Source organism: Macaca thibetana, chromosome 20, assembly GCF_024542745.1.
Source record: "Macaca thibetana thibetana isolate TM-01 chromosome 20, ASM2454274v1, whole genome shotgun sequence".
NCBI lineage: Eukaryota > Metazoa > Chordata > Mammalia > Primates > Cercopithecidae > Macaca > Macaca thibetana.
This window is the reverse complement of record NC_065597.1, coordinates 52,513,838-52,523,521: the sequence shown is the minus strand read 5'-3', so window position 1 is coordinate 52,523,521 and position 9,684 is coordinate 52,513,838. Positions and strand designations below refer to the sequence as shown.

Below are 9,684 nucleotides of genomic sequence, written 5' to 3'. Positions count from 1 at the left end.
TTCATTCCTTTCGATGAAACTTTTCCGCAGTGTTAGAGGCACCGCAGTTTGTTTTCTCCACTCACCTGTCGATGGAATTGGCATTCTTTCCACTTAGAAACTGTTTTGAATAAGGCCACCATGAACACTTGTGTACACACCTTTTTGGGAACTTATGTCTCCATTTCTCTTGATAAATATCTAAGAGTGAAATTGCTGGGTCATGGGGGAGGTGTATGGTAACTTTATTTTATTTTATTTTATTTTATTTTATTTTATAGATGGAGTTTCGCCTTGTCACCCAGGCTGGAATGCAATGGCGCGGTCTCAGCTCACTGCAACCTCCATCCACCTCCCAGATTCAAATGATTCTCCTGCCTCAGACTCCCGAGTAGCTGGGATTACAGGTGCCCGCCACAACACCCAGCTAATTTTTGTATTTTTAGTAGCGACGGGGTTTCACCATATTAGCCGGGCTGATATCGAACTCCTGACCTTGTGATCCGTCCACTTTGGCCTCCCAAAGTGCTGGGATTACAGGCATGAGCCACTGTCCCCAGTAATGTGTATGATAACTTTATAAGAAATGTCCAAATAGTTCTCTAAAGTGGTTATATAGTTCTTTTTTTTTTTTTTTTTTTAGTTGAGATCTCATTCTGTTGCCTGGAGTGTAGTGGCACTATCATGGCTCACTGCAGCCTTGAACTCCTGGGTTCAAATGATTCTCCCGCCTCAGTCTCCTGAGTAGCTGGGACTACAGGTGCACACTACCATGTCCATCTAATTCTTCCTATTTTGTATAGAGATGGGGGTCTCACTATGTTGCCCAGACTAGTCTCTAACTCCTGGCCTCAAGAGATCCTCCTGCCTCAGCTTCCAAAGCACTGAGATGATAGCATGAGCCCCTGCACTCCACCTCTCCTATTCTTTATAGCACTGAGGATAAAAACTGAAAAACCTGACAATCAGAGAAACCATCAGAGGTGACAAGCCAAGGGTTGAGCGGGCCACATTTGGCCCTCATGGATGCATAATCATGAAACTTGGCAGAACTTCTCTAGAACAATCAGAAGTTCTGACCCCATTGGGCCTGTCTTCCCCCAGGTGGAGCTGGGTTGTGGCTGCCCACTTCAGCTAGAACACATGCTCTCGGGTCAGCCACAGCTCCACCTGCCCGGCTTCACTCACTGCCACGCCTCTTCTGTAGACACGCCGCACATGGCTAAAGTGCCCCAGACATTCCCGAGAAGTCAGGACTGGACCCCAGGTTGGCGAAGCAGCGCACCCTCAGTGGCACCCCACTGCCCTTCCTGGTGCCGTGGCCCCTGCTGCAGATCGCAGATCTGTGGCCTTCTGTCTGGCCCTGTTCTCCAATCCCAGCTGTTCTTTCTGTAAATCTGTCCCCCAGGGGAGGTCCCTCCCCCAAAGGCCCCATTCATACTGGTGTTGGTCAGTCACCCAGTGTTTGCTCACCCAGGCCACCCTTTATCCGGCCAAGCCACTCTCCACTGCTCCTGTAGGACTCTAGAGCCAAGTGGCCTGGGCTGAAATCCTGCTGTGTCACTTACAAGCGGGGTGACCTTGGGCCAGTGACTCACCTCCTCTACCTCTGTTTGCTCATCAGTAAGACAGAGGTAACAGGACCCATCTTCAAGGGTTGTTAGAAAGCCCAAGTGAGTAAAGGCATGTCGCGCGCTTAGAACAGAGCCTGGCACGTGTTCACCACTGCTATTATTTCTAGCTACCCAGTGCCAGGACAGGGGCCTCAGCTAAGGACCCCCAGAGCCTGGCAGGCCCAGTGAAGGAGTGAGAGGGGGTGGCCACAACTCCCCAGCTGTCCTGTGGCCATGGGGGCCTGGAGAGGCCAGATCTTCAGGTCGTTCTAGAAAAGTGAGCATTCTAGAATTATGTTTCAAGCCTCTTGGTTTGCAAATACTAGTACCTATTTTAAAAATGTTTTGGTATTTGGCCAGGCACAGTGGTTGACCCCTGTAATCCCAGCACTTTGGGAGGCCAAGGTAGGAGGATCACTTAAACCCAGGAGTTGGAAACCAACCTAGGCAACATAGCAAGATTCTGTCTCTACCAAAAAAAAAAAAAATGAAAAAATTAGCTGGGCGTGGTGGTGCATACCTGTAGTCCCAGCTACTCGGGAGGCTGAGGTGGATCACTTGAGCCCAGGAGTTTGAGCCTGCAGCAAGCTGTGATCGCACCACTGCACTCCAGCCTGGGTGACAGAGTGAGATCCTGTCTCAGAAAAAAAAAAAAGAAAAGAAAGTTTTGGATGCTTTGAGCATCCAGCAGAAACCTTCGCTGTGCCCCGCTGGCTTTCCTGATGTCCTAGGCCTGATGTGGGCTCCTGGTCATGGCTTGGTCACTCCTGACAGTTTTTCAGCACCTCAGACACTCCTTCTTCTCTTTTTTTTTTTTTTTTTTTTGTTTTTTTGTTTGTTCGTTTGTTTTGAGACGGAGTTTCACTCTTATTGCCCAGGCTGGAGTGCAATGGCGCAATCTCAGCTCACCGCAACCTCTCCTCCCAGGTTCAAGTGATTCTCCTGTCTCAGCCTCCCGAGTAGCTGAGATCACAGGCATGTACCACCACACCTGGCTAATTTTGTATTTTTAGTAGAGACGGGGTTTCTCCATGCTTGTCAGGCTGGTCTTGAACTCCCGACCTCAGGCAGACACCTGTTCTTTGCCGTGCCTCCGTCTGGGGAGTGTATGGAAAGGGGCACAAGCAGTGGTTGCTGTTCCTGTTGCTGCCACTGCGGTGAGGGCTGTGACTGGACGTCCCTCCTGGCACTTTGCCTCTGTCCCCTCCATCCCCCGCCAGCATTTTTCCTCCCCCCGCTTCCTCCAGCTCGTCCCAAGCCTGCCTGTCCCCAGCATGGAGGCGGGACAGTGGAAGAGTGGGTGAGTGAAGCAGGATGGTGCCTTGGGCTCCAGCATCTCCCCAACCCCTCCATGCCATGGGTCCCCCCAGGTGAGGGCCCTGGTGGAGGACAGTGTGGGCAAAGCATGGGGAATGTCACCTTCCCCATCTGCTCAGAATTCAAGGGTCCTGGGCTGGGCCCGGTCTCTCTTCTGCCCCTGGGGAGATCATTCACGCTTCCTTTAATCCCTGCCACAGCTGAGGCTGGAGTTTGGAGTTTGACCCGCTTGGAGGCTCTCAGCAGCAGGCATATAAGAGGAAGGTCACTGCTGTCTCTGGAAGCTCTTGGCTGCAAAGGGAGAGGATCCTGGGTGTCTCCCTCCTTACAGCCATCGCCACCTTCTAGTGCCTTAGAAGCCACTGACAGCCCCCAGGGCAGGTGAGCCCTGCATCTGAAATAAGGTAAGACACCCCCTGCCCCCAAACAGGTAGCCACTCTCCAAACTGGGAAGATGGTCTGGGGACAGGTGCTGGCAGAAGGACTCCAGCTGTCACCTGTGGGGCAGGGGAAGCTCAGCCCTCTCTGCAGAATAAGCTTGTCATGCACCAGGACAATGGAGTGTGTTTGTGAGGTGGGCATGGTGGTGTGAAGCCAGCAGCTGGCAGCCAGCAGCACCGTACGTGGGTCCCAGCTCTTCCACTTAACCAAGGTCAGGGACATTGAGCCAAATATTTTGCCTCACCGAGTGGCAGGTTCCTTATCTGTCAAATGGGGATATGAACCTGAGGCTGACCCACCCCACAGGTGTGTTACCCAGAGATAATGAAGATAAATATATCCACATAAGCAAAAAAAAGCTAGAGGAATGTATTACTACAACTGCAGCTGCTATTAACTACAAGGCAAATACAAGTCTTCACTGGTACAGTGAAGACACGTGCAGAGAACTTGACATTTAGATCTCATCTAAATGAGACAGAAACCCTGTAAGGTAGGTACAGCCACCCCTAATTCACACACAGAGTCTAAGGGTCATTAAATAACTTGCTCAAGGTAATACAAATAGTGGGTGGCCAAGCTGAGACATGATTCCCTCCCTCCCTCCCTCCCTCCCTCCCTCCCTCCCTCCCTTCCCTTCCTTCCTTCCTTCCTTCCTTCCTTCTTTTCTTCTTTCTTTTTCTTTCCTTCTTTCTTTTATTTCTTTCTTTATTCCTTTCTTTCCCTTTCTTTCTCCTTCCTTCCTTCCCTCCCTCCCAACTCTCTTTTTCTTCTTTCTTTCTTTTCTTCCTTCGTTCCTTCTTTCTTTTATTTCTTTCTTTATTCCTTTCTTTCCCTTTCTCCTTCCTTCCTTCCCTCCCTCCCACCTCTTTCTTTCTTTCTTTCTTTCTTTCTTCTTCCTTTCTTTCCCTTTCTTTCTCCTTCCTTCTTTCCTTCCTTCCTTCCCCTCTCTCTCTTTCTTTCTTTTCTCTCTCTCTCTTTTCTCTTCTGTCTTCTCTTTCACAGGTGTTGCTGTGTTGCCCAGGCTGAAATGTAGTACTGCGACCATAGCTCACTGCATTCTTGCACTCCTGGGCTCCAGCAATCTTTCTGCCTTAGCCTCCCAAGCAGCTGGGACTACAGGCACACCACCATGCCCTGCTAACTTTTTAATTTTTATTTTTTGTACAAATGGGGTCTACCTGTGTTGCCTTGGTTGGTCTCAAACTCCTGAACTCAAGCTATTCTCCCGCCTCAGCCTTGCAAAGTGCTGGGATTACAGGCATCAAAACATCTCCACCAAACAAACCACTGCCCCACCAATCAGTGATTTTCAAATGGTGTTCTGCTGAATCATTCTGGGCAATGGTTGACAGAAGTGTCCTAGCCCATCGGGCACCCTGCAGGTAGGACTTGGGAAAATACCGTCCCTTTTTTGGGAGGTCACAGCGTGCAAAGGGTCTATAACAAAGGCTCTAAAAATCCCACATTTGTTTGTTGTACCAACATTGATTGCATGCCTGTTTGGGGGACACAATGAGAGTGACAGAGGCATGGACCCTTCTTTATGGGGCTTGCTATGTAGTGCAGACAAGGGGTAATGAGAGGATCACACACATCAGATGTTAGACTTGATTAGACTGTGATGAGAAGTTGTGTTTGCCATGAAAGCAAAAAGCTTGGGGACCCAATTTATATTGAGGCCAAGAGGGGGCTCCTTTGGGCACACACAGCAAGCTGACATCTAAAGGATGGGTAGGACCTTGTCCAGCAATGAGTGCAGGGAAGAGCATCCCAGACAGAGGGAACAGAATGGCAGAGACCCTGAGGCCAGAAGTCGTGTTCTAGGAATAAAATGAATGCTAGAATGTGATGGGGTTGGAAGCACAACAAAGCACCTCAGAAGCATGGAGATGTTTTGAGCAGGGCAATGATCTGATCTGGCTCATATTTAAAGATTTCTCTGACTTCCATGTGAGGGGCAGATTAAAAGGAAGCAAGGCCGGGTGCAGTGACTCATGCCTGTAATCCCAGCTTTGGGAGGCCAATTTAGGAGGATTGCTTTTTTTTTTCTGAGATTGAGTCTCGCTCTGTCACCCAGGCTGGAGTGCAGTGGTACAATCTTGGCTCACTTCAAGCTCCACCTCCCAGGTTCACGCCATTCTCCTGCCTCAGCCTCCCAAGTAGCTGGGACTACAGGCGCCCGCCACCACGCCAGGCCAATTTTTTGTATTTTTAGTAGAGACGGGGTTTCACTGCATTAGCCAAGATGGTCTCGATCTCCTGACCTCATGATCCACCCACCTCGGCCTCCCAAAGTGCTGGGATTACAGGTGTGAGCCACCGCGCCCGGCCAGGAGGATTGCTTGAGGCCAGGAGTTTGAGACCAGCCTGGGCAATGTAGCAAGACCCCGTCTCTACAAAAAATGACAAAATAAAAAGTTAGCTGGAGGCCAGGCATGGTGGCTCATGCCTGTAATCCCAGCACTGTGTAGGGATCACTTGAGCCCATGGGGTTGAGGCTGCAGGAGCTGTGTTTGTGTCACTGCCCTTCAGCCCAGGCAACAGAGTGAGATCCTATCTCAAAAAAAAAAAAAAAAAAATTAGCTAGGCATGGTGGCATGCACCTGTGGTCCCAACTACTTGAGGGACTAAGGTGGGAGGATTCGTTAAGCATAGATGTTCGAGAGTTTGAGGCCACAGTGAGCTATGATGGCACCATTGCACTGCAGCCTGGACAAGGGAACAAGACCCTGTCTCTAGAAGTTAAGTAAATTAAAACAAAATAAAATAATACAATAAAAAGGAAGCAAGAATGGATATTGGGGAGGCAAGACTGGAGGGTCTTTTTCTAACCTAGACAGAAGTGATGGTGGCTCAGACAAGGGTGATAGCACTAAATATGAGGGAAAATGTATGGATTTGTTATGTTCTGGAAGTAGGAGAGAATGGAATTGGGAGTGAATAGATTCTGGGAGGTGAGAAAGAGATGCTATGAATTCTTCGATGAGACATTTGCATACCAGGCACTCTTGGTGCTTAGATGTAGTGCCTGGCATATAGAGGCGCTCACAGACCACTTGATAAGTGAACAAATGAATTAATGCCTTATGGATGACTCAGCTTTCTGGCTGGAGTGGCAGAGTGGATGCAGCTGCCGTTTAGTGAGATGGGGACGACTGGGAGAAGCACGTGCTTGGGCTGGAGAACTTCGTCTCTAACTCACACGTGTGAACTTTCAGATGTCTATTAAGTATCCATGAGAAGCTGGTCACAGTGGCTCACACCTGTAATCCTAACACTTTGGGAGGCCGAGGCAGGTGGATCACCTGCGGTCAGCAGTTCGAGACCAGCCTGGGCAACATGGTGAAACCCCGTCCCTACAAAAAACACAAAACTTAGCTGGGTGTGGCGACACACACCTGTAATCCCAGCTATTCAGGAGGCTGAGGCAGGAGAATCACTTGAACCCAGGAGGTGGAGGTTCCAGTGAGCAGAGATCACGCCACTGCACTCCAGCCTGGATGACAGAGAAAGACTGCCTTGGAAAAAAAAAGTCTCCATGAAAGACACCGCGTTGGCATTTTGATGGACAGGTCTGGGCTCAGAAGCTGCTCTGTGATGTCTATTCTCTCTAGAATATGAGACAAGGTCATCTCTGAAAGGCAGGTGGAGGAGAACACTGTGCCAAGTCCCCTGCACTCACTGGGCATATGCCCTGTTACCCTGCTGTGGACCATTCAGGGAATGCTGCCCTGCCCTGCCGTGCCTAGAATTTCTTTCCAGATACCTGAAGCTGTGGCTCTCCCTAACGGACTAGGGGTGATCCTGGCCTCTGCTTCAGCCTCAAATCCTGGGATGTCTTTTTAAATTTTTAAATTTTATTATTGTTATTATTATTATTATTTGAGACAGGGTCTGGAGTGCAATGGTGCAATCATAGCTCACTACAGCCTCAACTTCTTGGGCGTAAGCAATCCTCCTGCCTCAGCCTCCCAAATAGCCAGGCCCACAGACACACAGCACCATGCCAAGTTAATTTTTAAAAATTTTTTGTAGAGGAAAAAAAAGAGTCTCATTACATTGCCCAGGCTGCTCTCGAACTCTGAGCTCAAGCAATCTTCCCCCCGAAAATGCTGGGATTATAGGCATGAGCCATTGAGCCCAGCCAGGATCTGTCTGTTTGGCCTTTCTCTAGAGACCTCTCTGTTTCTATGAACCCCATGGCATCAACTGGTGGAGGAGGCCAGGGGTGGTCATTTAGCTCCTTCTTCTGGCAGTTCTAGTCCCAGACAGCCTCTCTCTGCCTTCCAGGAATGACTCCCTCTTGTAGGGTGGCCTCCACCAGCCTCCCTAGATCCAGGCCAGGCCAGGGCACAGCTTGTTGCAGTGCTGCGGGCAGTCAGCGCCACTGCAGCCCCGGAGTGGTAGGAAAGGGTGCGAGTGGCTTCCAGTCTGGGAGGTGCGACCCGTGCCAGTCCTTATCACATCTGGAATTTTCCCCACCAAGGACCATGTATCTCGGGGTAGTTAGGAGCTCTAGAGTTAAACCTGGGTTGGAGCCCTGGTTCAGTCATTACTAGCAGTGTGGCCTTAGACCTGGCCTCAGCTTTGTTTTCCTCACCTGTGCAATGGAGTTAATCAGAGTCCTGCCTGTAGGGAGGCTGTGACTTGAAAACGTGATTGAGGCACATGAGTGGCCAAGGTTTGCCTGACCACAAAGTTTATGCATTTTTTTTTTCTTTAAGATGGAGTCTCGCACTGTCATTCGGGCTGGAGTGCAGTGGTACAATTTCAGCTCACTGCAACCTCCACCTCCCAGGTTCAAGCGATACTTCTGCCTCAGCCTCCCAAGTAGCTGGGATTACAGGTGCACACCACCATGCCCAGCTAATTTTTGTATTTTTAGTGGAGACAGGGTTTCACCATGTTGGCCAGGCTGGTCTCAAACTCTGGACCTCAAGCAATTCACCTGCCTCAGCCTCCCAAAGTGCTGGGATTACAGGCGTGAGCCACTGCACCCGGCCTAGTTCCTGCTCTTTTTATTTTTATTTTTATTTTTATTGTTTTTAGAGATAGGGTCTCACTCTGTCACCCAGGCTGGAATGCAGTGGCACAATGATAGCTCAATGCAGTCTCAAACTCCTGGGCTTGGGCCCAGGGCAGTGGCTCACACCTGTAATCCCAGCACTTTGGGAGGCCAAGGCAGGCAGATCACCTGAGGTCAGGAGTTCGAGATCAGCCTGGCCAACATGGTGAAACCCCATGTCTACTAAAAATATAAAAAAATAAAAATAAATAAATAAATAAATAAATAAATTAGCTGGGTGTGGTTGCAGACGCCTGTAATCCCAGCTAGCCCGGCGGCTAAGGCAGACAAATCTCTTGGAAGCAGGAGAATCGTTTGAAGCCAGGAGGCAGAGGTTGCAGTGAGCCAAGATTGCACCACTGCACTACAGTCTGGAGGACAGAGTGAGACTCCATCTCAAGAAAACAAAACAAAACAAAACAAAACAAAACAAAAAACTCCTGGGCTCAAGCAATCCTCCTGCCTCAGCCTCCCAAGTCATGCTCTCTTTTTAAAAAACGGTTTTATAAAATGGATGGGGAACAGAACAAGTACTCTGTATTTAATCACATTACACATATAATGAACATGCCTACTGCTTTTAACAAACCTGTGACGTATGTCTAATTATTAACCTCATTTCGTAGATGGCAAATTGAGCCTCAGAGAGGTGATTTGCCCACGATCACGGAGCTCATAGGAGGCAGAGTTGGGATCTGAGCCAGGGCAGTGCAGTTCTAAAGTATTTACACTTTACGCTTTATCACGACATATCTATTTCCTGGAGAGTCTGTTGCTCATAATTAAAATTTGTAATTAGTGTAATTGTTATTTTTGTTCAGGGCAGGGAACTTCTCTTGCTTCTCTCTCTCTCTCTCTTTCTTTCTCTCCCCTACTCTCTGTTTCTCCCCCCATTCCTGCCACCCCCTCTAATGTGTTTGATATTCATCTGGAAATATGCCTGCACTGTGGCAAAATAGGACTATTTTGTGTCTTTGAGTGCTGCTAATATACGCAGATGGCTTCATACTATAAACTGTGTTCTGTTTATTTCCCTCCTTTTCTTTCATCATGAAATGTTTCAGACACACAGAAGTTATAAAGAATCATGCACATCCAGAAGCCAGCCTAAGGCATGAAATGTGGTGAATACAATCACAGCTCACCTTCCCACACCTGTGACCTGAGAACCTGTTTTTTGATCTTTTCCTTGCACTGGGATGTGGAAATTTTTCACATCTCTTGGGGCGTGGAAAATTCTCACATCTCCTGGGGTATGGAAAATTT

At 48.9% G+C, this 9,684-nt stretch overlaps 1 protein-coding gene across 2 annotated transcripts in view; it reads left to right on the top strand.

Moving 5' to 3' along the window:
• The first annotated feature begins 2,748 nt into the window (after positions 1-2,748).
• SLC5A11 (solute carrier family 5 member 11) overlaps positions 2,749-9,684 on the top strand; it is a 65,819-nt gene continuing 58,883 nt past the window's right edge. The window contains exons 1-2 of one of the 2 annotated variants that reach the window (XM_050773827.1): positions 2,749-2,892; positions 3,110-3,313. The gene's annotated coding sequence lies outside the window, so the exon portion shown is untranslated. Of the gene's footprint in view, positions 2,963-3,109; positions 3,314-9,684 lie in introns of both variants that reach the window. The other variant, XM_050773828.1, reaches the window with a different exon arrangement.